The following is a 22,462-nucleotide window of genomic DNA, read 5'->3' as shown; positions in this document are numbered from 1 at the left end:
AATGATTATTTTCTGAATGATAGATGATAAGCAGGTGCTTTTCATCCTGGTCCATAGCAAAGAAGCAAATCAACAAACAAACAAACAAACAAGATATTCTGGAAGGAAGAACTTACATATTAAATTTATAATTTTAATAATAATATAATTACTAGATTTTCTTTGCAGCTTGATTGCAATAACTAATTGAAACACCTTCAGATTGTGTATAGATATCCTTCATATTTTGAACACATAATATCAGTAATTTCACTTAAAAGGTTTGGATTAATTCAACAGTTTAATTCTCAGTGGATTTTTGTGATGCAGAGATTTCTGTCATGTTGAGAGAAGATTACTTTTCACTTTAACTGACTTCAAAGAGCTAGTTTCTCATTGGGGTTCTCAGTGAGTGAGAATGACTTCTGTTTGACAAACAGATTGACTAACAAAAAACCAAAAGGAATAAAAGAAACCAAGAAAATATCTGCAGAAAGCCTACTGGATAGTACAGGGAAACCATATGATATGTAAGAATTCATCTCACCTTCTGTTTAACGTTTTCTGCCTGTTAGTAGACTGATATCTGTAGCATTCTATTCTATTCTATTCTATTCTATTCTATTCTATTCTGTTGCCTTTTCTAATTTCTGATAGTAGAGACTCATGAAATTAGCTTACATTTAATAAATTTATATTAAATTAGTTGAATCCTGAAAGCTTGCCTTACTAATCACTAAGACAGAAATTCTTCTCTGAAGTCCCATTTATATCACAGCAAAATATATAAGCCTAAATATGACATTTAAAAACAAATTTACATTGCTTTTTTATTTATACCAACTCTCTCATGGATGTATGCATCATTTCAATTTCATACTCAGAATTTCTTCTCAAGAACTGGAATTAATGACATTCTCTTGTGGCTGCCACTCATTTTTTTTTGGCTTGCCATTTATAATGTAAGGATTTATTTTGCAATGCACTTATTTCATTTGTTGTGTTACTGTTTTAGGATTACTTTCATTTTAAACAGATTTGAAAGCACTTCATGTTAAAAGAATATGTTTCCATGTTAATAAACACTATTTCAATTGACTTTTTAACTTATACATTGTTTCTGCCCCTGCTGTAACACTGAGCAATGTCACTCAGGGAATTTAGGGCACTTGTAAGCATGTCTGAATGCTTGGAAGTGTAGCTTGAGTAGCTTAGAAGTTAATTGTTGACAGATTTTACTTCCTAGTACCAACAACTATAACATCCCTGCACAGAACTAGCAAAGTTTCATGCTTTTAAAGGTCTCTTCCTACCTTGATAATTCTATGATAAAGCTAATATTTTGGGGACAGGAACATGATGAAATTTGACAAATGAATTGTCAACTTTCATAGTAACCAAATGAGGACAATATGTATTTCTTTGGGAATGGGTGAGATGTTATAACTTACAGTGTAATATAAAAATGCGTGTATATTCCTACAAAAGCCAGCAGCAAGGTTATGATGCTTTACAATGATGACAGAAATAATTGTCCTATGAGGACAGTGGTCCATCATGGTTATGGCATTACACAGGCCTTTTTTAATGCGCAGAATAATACAATCACATTATAAGGGTGCAATCCACAGCTGCTTAGAGAACTAATTATGAATTAGTTATTAGTGAATAACTTCCTTTATGGAATTCTGCACTTGCTCTCATTTTTTCCGAGGTTTCTATTAGGAACACAACTCTCTTTGGAGACTGATTTTTTTAGAGAAGGTGTGCATAAGATTGGTTTCAGATAACCATGTTATCACACCATAATTAGAAATCATGGAAAAAAAAATTATTAAATTTGGTTTAATTCTTTTGCCACTATCGCAAGTGAAGTTCTTTAATACCAGGGTATGAATACATTTGTCATTTGACAAGAAGTGATCCTGAACTGGGAAATTGTCTTGAAGATTTACATTGCTATTTCTGGTTTCCCAAGTTCTGCACAGGCTTTAAAATGTTTCCATTAAGTATGTGAGTGGATATGTTTTGCTTTCATTAAATGACTATCGAAAAAGAAGATTGGCTAGAAAAGTAAATAAGCTTAAGATTCTCACTTTCATAGAAATACTATTGAACTGATCGACAGATAATCATGGCGTAATATGCATTTGACATCTTTCAAAATTGGAGGTCTCCTTTCCTGAAAGAGAGATGATTCCTATAATATCATCTTGTATCTGATGAAGCACAGACTAGATAAGTGGCCAATGAGGTGGACAGAAACCTGGCTGAACTGCTGGGCTCAGAAAGCTGACCAGCGGTACAAACACCAGCTCACAGCCACCTGCCAATTGTGTAGTTCAATATCAACACTGGGTCCAAAAGTTTAAAAGCAATACCTTCATTAGTGAAGGACACTGTGAACTTGAAACCTAGACAAAACTGGTAGCAGTGGTTGATGCACTAGAAAGTTGTGCTGCCATAAGAGGACAGGTTTAAAGAATGGGTCAATAGGAAATTCATGAAGCTCATTGATGGGAAAAGCAAAGCCCAACACCTAGGGTGGAATAACCACAGGCACCAGCCTAAGTGGAGGTATGATCAACTGAAATGCAGCTTTCAAGGAAAGGACCTTGTTTTCCTGGTGGACAAGCTGAGCATGAGCCAGCAACCTGTACTTGTGGTGAAGAAGGCAAACAGCCTCCTGGGCTGCATTGGCAAGAGAGTTCCCTGTAAGTTGATATAGAGGATTCTTCCTTCCCCTTTTTTTGGAGCTGGTGAGGCCGCATGTGAAGTACTGTGTCCAGTTCTGGTCTCCTTGCTGCAAGAAACACATTGAAACTAAGAAGCCTCTGAGAAAAGGAAAACAATTCTTATTTCATTTGTTGTGCTCACATGTGGAATGTGTTTGGAGATTGTTTACACACAGGCGATTGTTTCATTGGATTCTGGAGTGAGTTATTTTGACTCATTGGCCAATCAGTGCCAAGCTGTGTCAGGACTCTAGAAAGAGGCACAAGTTTTCGTTATTATCTTTTTAGCATTCAGTAAGTATCCTTTCTGTATTCTTTAGTATAGTATAGCATAGTATTCTTTAATATAATATAGTATTATAAAGTAATAAATTAGCCTTCTGAGAACATGGAGTCAGATGCATCATTCCTCTGTACCACAGGGCTCCCTGCAAATACAATAGAGAAGAAAGAGAGGAATCTCTTTGATGTGTGTCAGTAACTGATGGGGGGAAGAAAACGGGGCAGAATCAGACTGTTCTCAGTGGCACCTAATATCAGCACAAGAGGTAGTGGACAGAAACTGAAATAAACAAAATTCCATTTAAATATGATAAGTTTTTCTTCATCCTGAAACAGGTTACTGAGAGTCCCTGACATGTCTATGCTTAGAAATACTGGAAACTCAACTGGAAACAGCTCTAAGCAGCCTGCTGTAGTTGATATTCCTTTTATAGGAGGATTGTACTAATCTGACATACTACTCAAGCAAAAGGCTGGTACTGACACACTGCAAAATTCCAGAATGGGCTAGGGAGATTTAAATTTTTGAGAAGATATAAACAATGGTTTCACAACTGCATCTTCCATAGCTATGGTGCACCTTCCCAGACTTCCACAGATATTATTATGGTCAGTTGGTATTACACACATTTCTCACAAACTGTTACAAATGGCGTGGATGTAATCTTAGTACAGAATGCAGAATGAGTGAGGGGTGAGAACTACACCACCACCACTACACCAAGTATTTATGGAAGATGGAAACTTTCCTGTTTGGCACTGCTTGCATGTTCCACCATCCCTGTGACCTCAGAGTTAACACATGTCAACTAGACAGTCTGCAGCATTGGTTTCAATAACTCACTGGTTGCTTAAACTGTACATCTTTACCCATGAAATTCAGAGGGAGCATGGTCTTCCAGCTTTTCCTGCTGTAAACTGTCACTTCTGATGAGGTAAATCAGCTTACCACCACTGAATTCAACAGATCTTTGTCAATTTTCAGCATCCAAGGATCTGACTGAGGTCCTATTTCTCGTGTTTTATAGAAATGAATTGCAAGAATTAAAAAAAAAAAAAAAAAAAAAAAAAAAAAAAAAAAAGACGAGCTAAATTTACAATACACTGAATTTTCACATCATCAGAAATGTATAGCATCTAAAAAGATAGATATTAAAAAACACAGAGGTAATATTCCTGGACCATCCATGTCTTTTTCTCATATAATGCACAAATGAGTTCAATTTCCAGATCAGACACATTCAGATATAGCAGAAGTCTATGCTTTCCACTTTTTTCCTGTGACAAACTGTCGGTAGGAAAACTTACATGACAGAAGCTCAAAAACCGCCAATCAGAACAGAATAAAAGTGACAGTTTGAAAATTACACTGGCACTACCGCTTGCTCGAAGCCAAATGAGTACATTTCATTCATATTGTCAAAATACAGGTTGTAAATCTGCTGTTTCTCTTCCATCAGTAAGAAATAATTTCTCTCTACCTTTCTTCCTCTTGTAAAATACTCAGTGACCTGTTTTTCTCACCATCCCAATGCAGGTCTGACCTACAATGAAAACTTCAATAAAATAACCTCCTAAATACCACTATTTTGATTGGCATTTATTTTACATTTTGCCAAAACAAACTAGTGCAAAAGTAGTTCCTTATCCCAGGGAGTTAAGAAAGGGATTGTACAACCAACAGAACACTTCCCTGTGTGTGACTTGGAAGGGACCCATCAGGATCATCACCTCTGACCAACAGCCCTGCAGAGCACTATTCCCAAGAGTCACACCATGTGCCTGTGAGTATTGTCCAAAGGCTTCTTGAACTCTGTCAGGTTTGGTGCTGTGACCACTGTCCTGGGGAGCCTGTCCCAGTGCCCAACCACCCTCTGGGTGAAGAATCTTTCTTTAATATCCAACCTAAACCTCCCCTGACACAACTTCAGGCCATTCCCTCTGGTCCTGTCACTGGTCACTACAGAGAAGAGATCAGTGTCTTTCTCTCCTCCTTGTCTCATGAGGAAGTTGTAGCTGCCATGAGGTCTCCCCTCAGTTTCCCCTTCTCCAGGCTGAAAAGACCAAATGACCTCAGCTGCTCCTCATGAGGCTTCAGCTCAAGGCCCTTCACCATCTTTGTTGCCCTCCTTTGGACACTCTCTAATAGTTTAATATATTTTTTATATTGTGGCACCCAAACCTGCCCTTAGCACTTGAGGTGAGGCTGCCCCAGTGCAGAGCAGAGAAGAGCAGAGCAGAGCAGAGCAGGACAATCACCTCCCTTGCCCGGCTCTGATGCTGTGCCTGATGCACCCCATGACAGGGCTGCCCCTCTTGGCTGCCAGGGCACTGCTGGCTTTGTTCAACTTGTCATCAACCAAGACCCCCACATCTCTTTCCATGGCTCTGCTCTGCAGCATCTCATTCCCCAGTCTGTCCTTACATCCAGGGCTGTCCTGTCCCAGGCTCAGATTCCAGAACTTTCTTTTGTAGAATTTAATGTGGTTGTGGTTGGTGTGGTTGATTGCCCAGCCCTCTGATTTGTTGAGGTGTCTCTGCAGGGCCTCCCTGCCTTCAAAGGACTCAGCAGCTCCTCCCAATTTTGTATCATATGTGAACATGTTCAGTATCCCTTCCAGTCCTACTCCGAAGTGATTTATGAAGATGTTGAAGAGCACAAGACCTAAGATGGAGCCCTGCAGAACCCTACTAGTGACAGACCACCAGCTGGATATTCCCTCATTCCCTAGAACCTGCAGCATGCCAGTTTAAAATACAAAAAAAATCCTTATGGAAGTTAAATGCTTTGAAAAATACCATGTTGCTGAGATTATCCCAGTTAGACAAGATGGTTGAAACTATCTTTTGGTCCTTTAACAGACATGGGAGCAAGGCATTGGTGATAAAAAGGGAGAAATTAAGAAATGAGATCAGTCACTGGATATCTGAAAAACTAATCACTGGGAAGTTGAGACCTGAGGTGATTATTTTGATGCTTTTGTCTAACAGCACGATATATACCTGATATTTTTGTTCTTTCCATTTAGAGGATGTTCTTTCAATGCAAGCCTCCTGCAATGTTCTCCTGCAATGCCTGCAACAATAAACTTTGTCAATACAATATTATTAATGATTTTGTGGTCTGTCTCTCTATTGACAAGTCGTTGCTAGAATACCATATGTGGACATATGTAGCTTGCTAGAACAAAAACACCTCAGTGTTAGGAATTCCTAATTTATCTTCTTTTGCAAGAATTTTAGACTGCATTTATAATCCACCTTTATTTGAATTCTTCCAAACAGGGTGAACAAAATCCTGGACTGGATGCATTAAAATTCTAAAATGCAATAAAAAACCCAACAGTATTCTTTTTAAAGGATTATTGTAACTATTTTACTTAATGAAATTGTAACAGTCTTTGCAAAAGTGGAAACACAATTCTAAGGGAACATACACACAAGAATAAACACCATAGCAGTCTCTCATCCTGCTGTGTCTTAGGATTCTTCTAGGCATCTCTTGATTGAAGAATGTGAGCAATAAACTCAATGTTAGTCTCTATTGGAAGTTTTTTATTTTACATTAAAGAACATGGTGTTGTATTCCCAGTAACAGAATCAGGTTACCACAGACTGAAAATGAACATGAAGAGTAATAAGTGGGGAGATTTGTACCTTTCTTTTCTTCCTGATAATTAATCTAGTGAAATTTACTTGTGTAAAGCTGAACTTTGCAGCTGTCAAAGAATCAGAAAAGGAAAACTTCATGGGATATCTCATTTGGAAGGTTCAATTTCAGATATTTTTTCTTGAAATAATAAATGTGAGGATTATTTTTTATTTCCCTTTGACTATTGTTATTGGAGGTCTGATCTCCCTTTCATATTACTGTCTTTCCCCTGGTATTACAATCTTCAATGTCAATGAGAAGTATTTTTAATTACATTACAGAAGGAACTGGCACTTATGATAATGGAGTCGACTGGCTGAATTGAGTCTCTATTGAAGTTACACACAGAAGAATCCTATTGTGAAACCTGCTGTGGCTCTCCCTCCATGCCCACTTCCTCTTTTTTGACAATGGTGTCCATATGCAAAAAACTATCTCATCAATTTAGACAGATCATTTTTTCTCCTCTTTGGATCCTTACAATAAGAAGTCATCTTGGTGAATCAAATCAGTTCTTCTGACAATCTTCAAATCTGTTCTTTCCTGATAATTAGCTCATCTGAATTTTCTTCTGAAAATCTCTTCTACACACCAAGTCCTGTCTGCTTACTAGGATGCTGGAATATACTGCTTCTTATGCTAAATTTAATGTCTGCTTTTAGGACAGAAATCTTGCATTTTTGTACAATTAAAGCAAAGATCTTATGTCTACTCTGAGTGTGCAGAGAATACAAAATCCAGTCCCTATTTTCTAATTCCAATATTTCTCTTATTGGCATGAAAAATTCTTGGCCAAATCTTGGAGACCCGAGCCCACTCCCAAGGACAGCCTCACGACTTGCAGTGGGAGTAAACAACATAAAACATGATGCTATTTGCACTTCTTTTTATTGTTTCTTATCTTTACTCACCACCACAGACATATATCCCTCCCACATACCCAGCCCTATTTCAGACTAGCCCAAGCTCAGTTAGAGTTACTAGTTTACAATGCATAAACTGCAAGGCAAAATTCTCTTAAAAATGGAAGATTTTGATTATGGTTCAAATATCCATTTTATACATCTGTTTTAAGTATGTATGATTTTTTTTGTGTAAATGTGCACTCTTTGATGCTAATAAAACTTTTTAAAACCCACACTTGAGAATAAATCTCTTGTTTTATATTGAATTTATACTTCATTTTTCGTATAGCATAAAACATATGATAACCTTTAAGTACATAAAATGTCTGTCTGTATGAAATTATGAAATGTATTTTCAGCATAGAATAAGTCTTAATATCTGTGTTGTACACCCCTGGAAAATAGAGACTATCACAGACAGGTTGACACAATATAACAGGATTAGTAAGGTACACAAAACAGTTGAATATTCTAGAAATTTCCTCTTTTGGATTCAAGATAGCTCATCCTACACTCAAACCCAGCAAAAAGGAGCACTGTAGGGAATGATGATGGCATGAAACAAGCATTTGTCTTACATTTTGTCTTAAAAGTTTAATAAGGTAATAAAAATATTTACTAGGATTTTTTGATTGCATAATGAAAATATTTTACCTAGTTGTTTGCTATATTTTCAATTTAGTTTTACTTATTTATTTAATGATACCAGGAAAAATAGCAAAATTATTTAAAAACTTAAATAATAAACATTAAAAATAAATGTTCATGTATCATACTTACAAGAAATTTAATGGAATTTTTTCCATAAATATTTGATGGTGGCCCTGGATCCATCATCGTTTTATTATTTCAGAGTAGGCAGCATTATTTACTCTCATCTCAGCAGAGTTCTTGTTACAGCTGCATAAACAAAGTTATCCTTTGAGCTCTAGGAGCACAAGAAGCATTGAAGTTTATACCATCTCTTTTAAGGTACAATGCGAAGTTTTCTATTGGGATTAACTTTTTTTTTATTTGCTTTTCCACTAGGATTGGACATCAACCATGTGGTGTAATCCTTAGCAATTTTAAGACTCCTAGCAAGCAGAACTACATTACAGGAGGATTTTGGCAACTTTTTCCTGCTGCAGTTTATGTAATGTACCACAGACAGAGTGCCGTGTGGTTGGTCTAGCAATAATTCTGTCTCTTGAAGCAGAGACCAGATGAAACAAACTTTCACATCTATGTCTTGAAGAAAGAGAGTCATTTCGCATATGCTTCTTCTCTGCCCTTTTTTGTCTGTCCTGTGTATATAGACTTAAAACACCTTAAGGAAAAGAATGGCACTGTCTGCCTCTAGAAGCAAAGTTGGGCTCCAAAGCTGGGATCCCCAACTGTAGTTAATAGAGTATAAACAAGAGCATAACCAAACATGTCTAATGACCAACTCAGTGCAAAAAGGGGCAACAGTCACAGAAGTGTGGGTATTGCTCAGATATGGCATGCCAAAACTGTTTGGTTATTATTTTAGAACTCTAGCAGAGTTTGCAAACAGCTGTAAACTTCATTATTTCCTTGTTCATCCTGTTTAAATCATAATGTCCTCAAAGTCAAAATCAAAAGCCAAGAATTCAAAGAGGGGCAATGTGCAAAACTGGTATTTCAGTGCACAGTCATGCTTTTTACAGAAAAATCAAAGAGCTGTAAGACTATATTTTACTAGAAGTATATGTCTGTCTAAAAATAATCAATATCAGGGCAAACACTTCATGGATCAACTAGAAGGATAATTAAGTTAACCACAAATAAGCACATAGCACTCTATTACATTGATTAGGACTTTCCACCCAGACTCACCTGTCAGCCTAAAAGGACACAAGTTTCTTGGAGACCCTTTAGAACTTTAGACTCTCAGATACCTTGCCTGGTCCCATGTGACAGCAGGATCTGATATTGAGGTAAACAATTCCTGTACTGAAGTCCTAGCTCTCTCTATGAAATATAATGAAGACAATACTCTCTGCTGTGCACAGACACCTAAGATAGGACAAATTTATTCCTATTCTAACTGCCAGTTCCTAAATTCACTTCTTAAAAGAATCAAACCACAGAACTTGGTGTTGCTTCCTGGAGGAAAATAAGTAGCTTATTCATGTGTTTGTGAACAGTATTATTTCTATCAATCTACTCTAAAGTGTCTGTATGGACTTGGGGATGAAACCTGGAGATTATGTCCAATTTAATCAGATGTAGATCTACATAAAGGTTTTCAAAACAGCTTTATAGAGGCTTTTGATTCTATCAGCTGACATTGGCTCCATTCAGATTTCCACAAGCAAGCCCCAGTGCGTCTGGTTTCCCTGGTCTGCAAGAGCTGGTCTCATGCTGCAAGTCTACAAGGGCATTAGGATACTATATCTGTCAGCCCTATGCAGACATCTCAAATACTTCAGAAGTTTACAAACAACATTAGACACCTATATGTCACCACCTGAACATACACATGAGTCTTCAATGCCTGTAAGAAAAGCCTGGACACCTAGTCTACATCTAGGCTTAGATACCTCAGAGTGGAATTTCACCCCAACTCCAGTTTTGTTCATTGCTCATAAAACCATGTCCATGTCTCTTCCAGATGGAAATAAAACTTAGCTGGAGAAAATGTTTGTATCTGTTAAAGACTCTTAGGAAAACAACTTTTTAAAAGAAAATGGACAGGTCATGGCTCTGCTGAAACAATCATTCCCATAAAGTTGTTACAAAAATTCATGTTTCAGAAGGTCTGTCTTAGTCCATTCTGAATGAAGTGGCTGGCTAGAGACATCAGAACAAATTATTGTCCTACAGCATCATTGTTCTTGATTTCTGTGTGCCTACAGGTCCAGATTACCTATAATTGCTCTCCTTTATTATGGATACAGTTTGATTCCCAATTAAATTGCAATCACACTTGGTCTTAGTATTTTAGCTGTGAGTAGGAATGTCAGGATTTCTGTTCCCATTATATTTGCTCCTAATGCCAGGTAGACTGCAAACTCTTTTCCAGACATTGTGCTACTTTTTATGTTATCTGTACAAATACTCAGGAAACTATGAAAGCACATACCACGTACTTCCTGCAGACTCTGTATTGGATTTTAATTACCTCTTTGTCTTGGAAGTACCTTCTAATCTTCCACTTTGAAGAATTAAGCTATAAGAGAAACACCATATAACATTTTGGTAGATGTGCTTTTAGAGACAGTCTGTACAGATCATAGAAAAGTTATAAATATATCCTCCAAATTGGCAGCCTCATTTTCCCTGTTAGGCGAATGGAAGAGAATCCTTCATCAGCTCTCTTCTGGAAGGGGATTCTCTGATCCAAGTCAGAGAGGTCAACTTGTTTCTTATTTTCCGCTGTCAAATTTAAGGGCATAGGTGGTTCAGAAGGAGGAAAATAAAGATAATAACAGGTAATTGAAGTCAGACAGAAGAAACAACAATTCAATTTCTTTAGACTTTTATGCTTTTTCTTTTCTAAATTCTTTTATTTGAAGGAAGATGCATTGTGCTCTCTGCCGTAACAGGCATTGTTGTCAAACAAGCCTTTTGGCAAACTATAGGCTCTTATGCAGGCAATTAGAACTTCTTAAAACCTCCTGTTAAAAGTTGAGCAAGTTCTTTAAAATTATATTGCATATAAGACAAAAGACCCATCCACAAGCTGAGTGGTAGGTGTTTCATATGCCACACATTAAATTGTTCCATATTGTGTCTATTTTATTTAAAAATAATAATGTTTTAGGTGTTCATCTGTAAGACTGAGTAAAAGCAATATGAAAATATTTAGTTCCATCTTTTTCAAAAGAATACCAGCTTTCCTTCTCAATTTTTATTACAATAAAGAAAATAAAACTAAGAGTTTAAATGAATAATTTTACACTCCATTACAGATTAAAAGGATGAAAGTCTAGTTTCATCACTGATGTGTTTCTTATGAGAATTTACTGAGTTGTATTAATGAAAAACATAATTTTCTGCAATCAGTGGTAAGCGTGAATTCTCACATATTTGCCTAAGAAAATTTGTAACTGCTTTGTCTCACACTGAAAAAAAAAATTGTACTGAAAAAATCTCAAAGGAATAAGCTTATCTGTACTTAGTTATATTGAAGGATTTTCCAAAGTGCCATCAAAGTAAAATAAGTCTCAAAAGCAAAATGCTTATATGATATTAGGAATTTTAGGGGATTTCAGCTAAGCAGTAAAAGAAATTCCAACATATCAAAGGAAGGAGCTTTTATAATATGCCACTGCTTTATATCCTTATTTGTCATTATTTGGATAGTTTCATCTAACAGTTATGAAACATGATCAAAGATATCACACATGTTCATTTTGTAACTGGATTTTATGAAAAACATTAGTACAGACAGATCTACAATCTGAACCATTTTTCACCACAACTGTATGGGAACACAGCTCATTCCCTTCCAAATGAATTTTCATTAGATTTTCTAATAGCTGTGCATTCCTCTTGGCTTTCTAAAAGCATTGAGGATGGATGATCTGAGCAAAGCTGTAATACAAATAAAGAACAGGAGTCATTTTGAAAGATAAATGAGTCTTTGCTGTCATGGAGAATATTTTATCCAAGAACCATGGACAAAATAGGCTATGAAAGCAGAGGCACATATTTACTTTAGCAAACATTGTGACATCATCAATAATTAGTTTTTCTGATAGTTAATTTTACAAGTCCAGAACGCACAGAGACTTTTTGTGCTACATACACCTGTGATCTTTGAGATAAATATTGTCTTCATGGCTGTTCAACATAAAAATTGGTTTAAACACAAATCAAGGCAAAAAGAAAATTAAATTGTTATTTAGCTCCCAGCAACCTACTCAGGAACTACCATAACCCTGTACTGCTAGGAGAATATCTCTCCATTTCCAGTGTTAGATAACAGACCTTTGTCAACTTTTGTAATCATAAGAGAAATTTCTGTTTAGCCATTTCTTTTGTGAACATCATGGCCAAATTTAATATTCTAAAATTCTATGATCCAGATGTCACTCAAATATCAGGACACCTGATATTTCTGAGCCTGTTCCCTCATCACTTAATAAAAAAATAGGAATTAAAATAAAATAAAATAAAATAAAATAAAATAAAATAAAATAAAATAAAATAAAATAAAATAAAATAAAATAAAATAAAATAAAATCTAAAAAATAGAAACAAAACTATTTTCATTATTTGAGAGCCAATTATGGTGATAAGACATAGTAGATGAGCTTATACCACAAAGAGGCCCCAAATAATTTGGTTCCTATAAGATTTGATAACTGAATAGTTCTTGTTTTGTCAGTCTTTCCAGCTAAATATTGGCAAGACTTAAGTCTTGTTGTGAATGACCTTGATGGTTTATTTGCATTGCAAAGGAAAGAACATGAGCTGAACTTTACACCTTATTCTTAACTGCTGTGCCCTGCATGGAAAAACTGGTAGGAGCCTCTATACAAGAAATTACAAATAAAAAAAATTCACAAAATGAAAAACCAATACAACAGCATAATTTCAGGGAAATATTAGTGTAATGATTACCTTCTTTTAAAAAGATAAATATGTCAATTACCATAGTCATACTTCATAGTCATACAGTTTAAAGCTTCAGGCTTCAAACAAGGCTTTTTATTGCATTATATAAGGTAACTGTAAGAATATTGTTGTCCAGATAAATCTCTCTGAACAGTGATCAAGTCACCTATTAGTCTTCTCTGGAAGAAATTAAATAGTACACTGAGATTATTGAAATATTCGTTGCACTTTACATTTCTCAGACCTTCTTGGAAGGTCATCTTTATCTCATCATACTTTTTAAAAATCAGGCACACACTACTGTAAAAGATAGTTACATACTTCTACAGCTAAATATTTTTCATATCTTTTTTTTCATCTGTGAGACTAAAGGGCTCTACAAGGAAGATGGAGAGGGGCTAGTTACAAGAGCACGTAGAGACAGAACAAAGAGGAATGGTTTCAAACTTAAAGAAAATAGGTTGATTAGATATCAGTGAGAAATTCTTAATTGCGAGATTGGTGAGACACTAGAACATATTGCCCACAGAAGCTGTGGCTTCCCCATTCCTGGAAATGTTCAAGATTGGATGAGACGCTGAGCAATTCAGTCTAATAGAAGGTGTCTCTGTCCATGGCAGGGGGACTGGAACTAGGTGATTATTAAGGTGTTTTATAGCTCAAACCATTCTATGATTCTCTGATTAGTCTTAAGATGGGTGCATCATATCACAAACATCACAAAGGGATCTGGGCAAATTTCTAATATGTCTTCCTAATTGCTTTGTTTTAGCGTGAAAGATTTAATCACAAATATTTCCAGACTGCATCCACAAATGGTTTTCAGAGATATATACATTATACCTGTGGGTGAATCAAAAACATGTCACCTTATGAGAAAATTTGTCTAACACAACTAACATAGAAGACACATTCGCAGTGATCAGTTAATGAAAATTCATTCCATTATTCTTGTTCCTGTCCATAGACAAGCTTAAACTTGTTTTTAAAAATGGAATATGCACCAGAAAAGCCATTATATACATAAAGATAACATTCAGTTCATAGATTATATCTGAAAAGCTTGCTGAAATGATTCCTTGTCACAAAATCAAGCTGCGTTTCTAAATTTCATTGAACGCGATTCAGATTGTGAAGCCTAACAAGAATATGGATGGCCCTGAACACAGAGAAAATACAAATGGCTTGAAGCCATTTTTACTTCTTCTGCACTGAGTCTTGCACAGCCGAGCTGCCATTCAGGGTCTGGTTCTTAGATTTTTCACACATCAGAGTAATTAATCTGATAAAGGGAGTAAGAGTTGCTGTCTACCTCTATAATTTATAGTTCATTTGAATCTATTAGATCCCACTGTACATTGGGAATGAAGTCAGGTACACTACATCACCCATTGAAGATTGCCTGTGGTTTCACATGGAGCAGAGAGGGACTAATTATTTCTGCTCCTCCTTCAGGAGAGCAACGTATCCTAAAGGTCTCTACAGCTTCATCTGAATTTGCAACAATGGGATAACCAAAGGTACTGCTTGGGAAACAAGGGAGCTGGCAGAGGTGTTCATCAAGCCACTCAATCATTAAACAGCAGTCCTGGCTAACCAAGGGGGTCAAAGCTGCTCAGAGGTTCACAAATGTGATTATCATCTGATAAAAAGACCATAAGAAGGATCCACAGAACTACAAGTGTGTCAGCCTGACCTCGGTGTCAGAGAAGGTCATCGAGCAGATCATCTTGAGTGCCATCACATGTAACATACAGGACAAGCAGGGGGTCATGCCCAGACGTCCTGAATGTGCGTCCTGAATTGACCTGACTGATCTCCATCTATGACAAAGAGACTCACAGAATGGATGACAAAAAAGCTGTGCATGGCAGTCTGGACTTCTGACACGTTTTCTCACAACATTCACTTGAGAAACTGACTACTCATGATTTGCACAGATGCTCTCTTCACTGGGTGAAAAACTGGCTGAATTGCTGGCCAGCTGGGCCTAGAGGGTGGTGGTGAATGGAGATAAACCCAGCTGGTGACCTTTCGCTAGAGGTGTTCCCCAGAGCTCGGTATTGGGATCAGCCATGTTCACCATCTTTACTCATGATCTTCACAGGGCGATCGAGTGCCCCTTCAGCAAGTTCACAGATGACAGTAAGCTGGGTGGAAGTGTTGATCTGATGATGGAGGGTTAGGAGAGGAATCTGGACAGGCTGGATCAATGGGCTAAGGACAACAGCATGAGGTTCAACAAGGCAAAGTTCTACCTAGGTCCTACTCTCGTGTCACAAAAACCCCAGGCAGAGGCTGCCCTAATGGCTGGGAGCAGAGTGACGGGGAAGCTGCCTGGCAAAAAAGGACATTAGGGGCTGATCAACAGCAGCTGAACATAATCCAGCAGTGTGCTCAGGTGGCCAAGAAGGCCAATGGCTTCTGGGACAGTGTCAGCAATGGTATGGCCAGTAGACCATAACAATGATTGTTCCTCTGTACTTGGTACTGCTGGCCATGCCTTGAATTCTTTTTTCAGTTTTGGGCCCCTCACTACAACAAAGACATTGACATGCTGGAGTGTATCCAGAGAAGAGCAATAAAGCTGGTGAATTGCCTGGAGCAAAAATCTGATGGAGAGCAGCTGACGTTGTTTAGTCTGGAGAAAAGGACAGTGAAAACTCTCTAAAACTCCCTGAAATTAGGTTGTAGCCAGGTGTGTCTCAGTCTCTTATCCCAGGTAAAAAGCAATAGGCCAAATAGAAGTGGCATCAGGCCAGAGGAGGTTTAAATTAAATATTAGGAAAAATTTTGTTCATGAAAACTTGTCAAGCATTTGAAAAGGCTGTCCAGGAAGCTGTTCAAGTCACCATCCCTGGAAATGTTCAAAAAACATAAAGATGTGGCACTTAGGGACATAGTTCAGCAGCGAACATGACAATGCCATGTTAACAGTTGGACTTGATGATCTTAAAGGTCTTTTCTGACCCAAGCTATCCTATGATTCTATTTTATGGCACAGGATAGAATAGAAGACACAGTACAGCAAGAAGGAGAGTCCTTCTGTCATTTCTGCCTCTGGACAAAGTCATCCCTATTCAAACATTTTCCACATTGCTGTTTAAATAATAACTGACATCACCAGCATTGTGGCATACAGCCAAAATATCAGGATTAGATGCTATGTGCATGTTGAAATTATATTTTAAATTATGTTAATATGTGCATTTTATCATCTTGTTTGCAAACAAGTTAATAAATGATACAAATCAGAATATTCCATTTAAAATTCAGTAAGAAAAAACTATTGCATAAGAATTTGATGTCAAAATTAAAGTCAGAGTTGTTATCCTCTCCACAGAGAGCTTGAAAAACTACAGATTGCAGAGAATAGCCAATTTACCAGTGAACTTTTATTGTGTTTTCTCAAACACAAACATTTGTTTTCTTCCCAGACAACTTAATAGTCTTTGCCTAAATATTTAAGCTTTCAAAAGTATAACACTAAGCACAGAAAATGTTAGGTAAGCAGAGACTGGTGTTTTTTTTAGAACAAAGGAACACAGGAAACCAGGCAATAGGACGAAGGCACTTCGCCAGTTTGTAAAACAACTTTAGTTTCAGTTTGGATTGGCTGCTGTGTAGCAATAGTAATAACATCTTTAATGGCATTAATTCTAATGCTCATAGTACCTGGTGTAATAAGATCACAGCATTTTCTATCTAGGTACTTTGATGAATAGCTTAGACCCAAGGCAACACCTGTTAAAATGTGAAGCACTCCATTCATGTGGCAGGTAATTAACATGCTCCGTATTTGTGAGAGCACCAAGGTGTATTTTACCTAATGCTAGTCTTAAAAATCCATCCTAGCATTCATGGCTTCTTAACGACTTCATCCTAAACCTATGAAGAAGAACCAGTAGAAAGAACAAAAATCACCAGAACCACCTTCTGGCTCATAATTCAAATTTCACTCTGTAAGGGCACTGCAAGAAGATATTGCAAAGAAGAGTTCAAAGACCTCTAAGTAAGCCAATTTAAGGTTAATTTGCTGCTGCACAAGTCTCCTCCTGATCAAAAATAATTAAAGGTGGGCTTCAAGCGTGAGGTTTAATAACACTTCCACATAATTTAATTAGCATTAACAAGGATAATGGGATATTCGTCATATCAACAGACCTGTCAAATTGCGTTCAAATCCTATTAATTCCTGGCCTCAGTTATGTCCTCTGGCCATAATTTGCACTGCATGAATACATGCTTTATATGCAAAAGACTGACTGATTTCAAAAGGATAGGGCCTTCCTTGAATTTTCTCTTTTCTAAGATCTGAGATGATAGTCTCTCATCACCTAAATCTGTATTCTCACTCTTTATTAATTCCTCTAACTAACTGCTCCCTTCATCTCATCTTCTTTTTGGATTTGTAATTAAGTAATCACTAATAGTCTTCATTCATCTGCTTAGAAGACTTTTCAATGAATTGATAATGCAATACTTGTCAATTATTTTTAGCTGTCAACAACTACTTCATAAAGTATTTAGGATCTTAGTCACCCATTTTAACAGCACAGCACTAAACCCCGTTTCTTTTCCCATTTTCTTTCACAGCATAACTGTTACTTTCAAAGGAGGCAAGATATTGGATGTGGTATTCATTATCACCTAATAATTACAGGCTAATTGCATTCTTTATATGACTTGTCTCCTTATAATGACATATAGGAAAATATTGATTGCAGTTTTCTTCAGCACGCAGAGAAAACAGCATGAAAAAGTTGTGAATTTCATCACCTAGTCATGGCACACAACAAGAAGAAAAGCTTAGTATTGATACCAGTTCACTATACACATCTGACTAATCTTTTCTAATCCTTTTTCAGTTTCATTTCCTAGCTAAGGAGCTCTGAGATATTAAGCCTGGGACATGAAATTTGTGGGAATTTCTCTGAGTAAAAAATAATGCATTTTATGCTGACACTACATTTTATACAAAACCACAAAATAACAACAACAACAAAAAACAAACCAAATAAAACCAAAACAAAACAACAAAAATTCTCTAAAGAGTAAGCATTTCAAAGGAACATGAAAATGAAAATGTGCATACAATTTGAAAACCATTTACCAGGCAGGGCCAGTGAACAGATTTTTAACCCAATCCCATTTTAACATAAAATCTGGAGGAACTGGAAACATATCATGAAGTTATACTCCTGGTTAGGATGCTGATCTTCCTTTTGGTTCAAGACTGCACACTGGAGTAGATCAGTCAACGCTACTTCTCACCCTTGGACTCACATCATGGACAAGTGCAGAGCATGAGGAAGAGACCACTTTTGACCAAAACAAAGACAGAAAGATACTCTTCCATGACACGTGAAATATGCTCCAGCTGCTGATGGACACTCAGGCCATGGGCGTAGACTAAAGCTACCCTGTGGCAAAAGACTGAAACTGATTCCGCTTAAATATCAGGTTCTCAGCCAATAACAATTTTGTGATGCAGCACCACTGTACCCTACCTACTGATCTAGACATCCTCTGACCCTCTCCTTAGACAGTGAAACTCTAGCTGCGTAGCTAGTATTTATAAAAATGGAAAATGTATTAATAGACCTTTTTAGAATTCTAAGTATTTAATTTCAATTGATCCCAAAATCAGAAGTGACACAAGAGAAGCAACAATGCTATTTGTTCTCTATTGTTTATAGCATTAACGCCTACCAAAAAGTGGCAATCTCACATTGCAGTATTAGCAGCAGATATATTAATATAAAGTTTCCACCTTAAGAGACAGACAAACCACAGGTTGTGTTTTGATCAGATTCAAATGGGAAACATACATCCAATTAGTACATTTAACAGAGATCTCAGAAGCAGGTTAAAGTGCAAAAAGAACGTGACTGAAAATTTTCTTGACAATAATTTAATGTGCTTCATTTAGGAAAAAAAATTGCTGCAGTTAATCCTCAAAATATTTCTCATTATTCTTTCTCTGTGTGTTGACAGTTCTGTCCTGTCCACATTGCAAACAGGTTATTTCAAAGAAAGATTTAGTCCAGGGAGTGGAGATATAAAGTATCTAATAGGAATACAGTCTAAAAATATTCATAAAAATACATTTATTCATGTATAAAAATGCAGACACCTAATATACATACTGAATAAAAGTAGTGAAAACATGACATGGCATTAGGAAAACTTTTGGGTCCTTGTAAACCATTCAGAGGAAAAGGGAAAAATAAGGAGTGGTTTTTTGACTACTCATAGGAGCACAAGTGGGCTAATCACTGCATTACATGATTAGTAGAACAGTTACTACGGACATAAATCAGTATGCACTGCTGGATGGCTGCCCAGTGTTTGGAGATTTTTGTTAACAAGGGACACTATTGTTGTACAACTGTTTTGCTACAAACCACAGAAGATTTAAAATACATTATTTTGAGACCCTGAAAGGGTCATAGCAGATTGATTTCTGTAACTTTTTTGATAAAAAAATAGCCTAAGAATTATGACAAATTGAGTTTTCTAGGTTAAATACTTCACTGATCTCTCCTCCTTTTGTATATGGTGTCTTTGATCCCTGTCAATGCCAACCTAATCATCTGGGACAGAGAAGGAAATAATATGTTGAACAATATCCCTAAAGAGGTAAAGAAAGCAACTGTTTCTTTCTTTTAAATTTTCTTTTTTATGGTAAATGGTCCTTTTGAAGTTCACATTCACAACACAGCAATCCAGCCCAGGTTGCTGTTTCAACATAGAATACATTTAGACTAGAGTGTTTTCTTAACTTAGCTGTAAAATCTATACATTTTAAGAGCCCTAAGTAAAGATAGTGAGGGTGAACTGGTAAATTCGTTTTTCTTTTACTTTTCCTTCTGTAACAAAATTAAATTTCAAAATACAATCTCTGCTTGACTTTTTGCTAATATTTGCTTGTCGGAGGGAATGTCATTTTTTAATATTTTATCTCCTGCTCTTCAATTGTAATTATCTGGGCCCTAGCTCTTGTGCTTTGAATTATGATAATCAAAATACATTGAGCTAAAAAAACCCTTAAAAAATCATAGACATATATGGCAATAATTAAATGCTTCAATACATTTTTAATAATTGATTGCTCTACATATCTAGTCATTTGGGCCTGGTGTAACTTTGTAGTATTTCAATAGTATTAAATAAAGGATAGACAAAGACTCTCAAAGGAAAGTGTTAATTGTACATAGCACAGGCAAGTGCTCAGGTGCTGTAAGAAATATCATGTATACTATAATTAATTTCTAAGAGTTTTTACATACAAATCCATATTTACATTTATCAGACCTAAAAATATTAGTATTACTAGGTAGGTGCTGTCTATCCTCTTCTCTGACATTCTTTGCTATTTCTGTGCTTACTAGTAATTTACTTGTTAAGCATGGTCTTGATTCTATACTTGATCCTGCAGATTCATCTCAGGACAGAGCTCCATTATTGTTCATGTGTCTCTGCTTGGGCAAAGGTCTAGTATCAGTGACAAAGTTTGTTTTGTAAACTCTCTGTAGCACTCCCTCTCTTATAAGAGATCTATAATGTAACAAGAGTGTAGAAGTTATTGTAGTATAAATATATGAATCGAGGTAAAAGTACACTTCAATTTTCATTTTAAAAAAGGTTTAGATCAGTCACTTTCTATATGCATTCACATTTTCATACGTGTTCTTCCCCATTGGTTATATTTTATGATACTGAAAGTACAATATATGACAACTTTGGCAAAGATTTAGGTTTTTGCTCCTGGATCTGAATAGTACTGCAACTACTACACAAAGAATTCCTCTGGAATAGTCAGAGGACTGTTGAGAATGCATATGACAGGAACTGCTTTACAATAACTGGTATAATATTCTTCCCGGACCTAGGAAGAAATTTGTTTTGCCTAGTGAGCGTCTGAATGCCAAGCTCAGAGTATATCAAAACCCATGTAGAATGGAAATAAGCACACTTTGGAGTGACTGTGTGAACCATTCTGCCAGTACAAATAGCTTTCTGGCTTCCCCTCAAGGCAAAGAATTGGGCCAAAAACATTAACTGTACTTTATGATACACAGTACGAGATAGAATGAAACTTGGCTGTCAGTGAGAGCATCACTTTGCTTTTCCTTTCATGCTTTTCTCATTTTGATGTATCTTTTCCCTTTTTAATCTCACTTCTTTCTAACATTTTGTAAGTAAAAGGTGCAAATGCTCACACTTAACATGTTTTTTACCTATGGTAGAGATCAAAAGTTGTAGTCAGCACTAGGTACAAAAAATTAGTCATCTGCCTTCTATCTAGGCATCTAATCCCAATTCATAACTTCAAAGCTCTTAATGGACTTTTTCACAACCACTGAAAGGTTGTTGCAGCATTGCAGTTTCTACCAGATGCTTACATATATATTGCAGGAAGATAGCCCACAGGGAAAGTGTTCAGTACCCTAATCACCATGCTCACTATCACCTCCCACTTGTCTCTTTTAATATTTAGAGTAGCAGAATCAGGGAGAAATTGATTCAGCTGCTCTCCCTCCAACACTCTGAAACACCCTATAAAGGAATCCTTTGTGTAGTCTATGGTAAGGTCAGACACCTGCATTAAAACTCCTACTTAGAATGAGACTGCAAATCTTCTCCCACTTCCTTTCCTGTAATTCCTTGTATTTCTTCTTTTTGTGTGAGTTTCCTGCTTACCTCCAGAAAACAGATCAAATTTGTGAATGTTAAGCAAAGCTCCAGAGCTATAAAGCTTAACCCTTGCAATGTCTCCTCCAGTTACTCAGTATTTATCTCCCAGGTCAATGTTTTTGTCAAATTTTTTGGTGCCAGTCTGAGATGCCCAGCTCCTGATATATAAGTAGAGGGATGCAGAGGTGCCCGACTCCAAATCACAGATTTTATTGAAACCTGTTGATGGGGCACAATGGTGTTTTGGTGAGGAGTTTATGTCAAATCTATTAGGCTGTACCTGCTATTACCTTCCCAACTGGCAAAATCCAACTGGACCTCCCAGGAGCTGCTTTTGTTCTTTCCCCAGTATGGCTGTAAGCAAAAATATACATTCCAGGTTGTTCCCAGAACACAGTCAGGAGGTTTCTACGCTGAAAGTTGGTCCCTGGAAGCCATGAGGTGCTTGCAACACAGACACAGACTACAATGCTAAGCCTCCTGACACATATAGATCTGATTCACATCATCCTCTTATTTAAGCTTCTTGTTTCTGGTTATCTGGGGGTTTTTCCCCCTGTAATTTAGCAGCAAATTAACATGAATCCTTCACTTTTCAAGAGTTCTGCTTAAATCTTACTCACAGGAAATTGTAGTAGCTG

The sequence above is a fragment of the Passer domesticus genome, chromosome 5 (genome assembly GCF_036417665.1).
Source record: "Passer domesticus isolate bPasDom1 chromosome 5, bPasDom1.hap1, whole genome shotgun sequence".
NCBI classification, from domain to species: Eukaryota; Metazoa; Chordata; class Aves; order Passeriformes; family Passeridae; genus Passer; species Passer domesticus.
The sequence above is the reverse complement of the archived record's forward strand: the minus strand, read 5'-3'. Positions refer to the sequence as shown.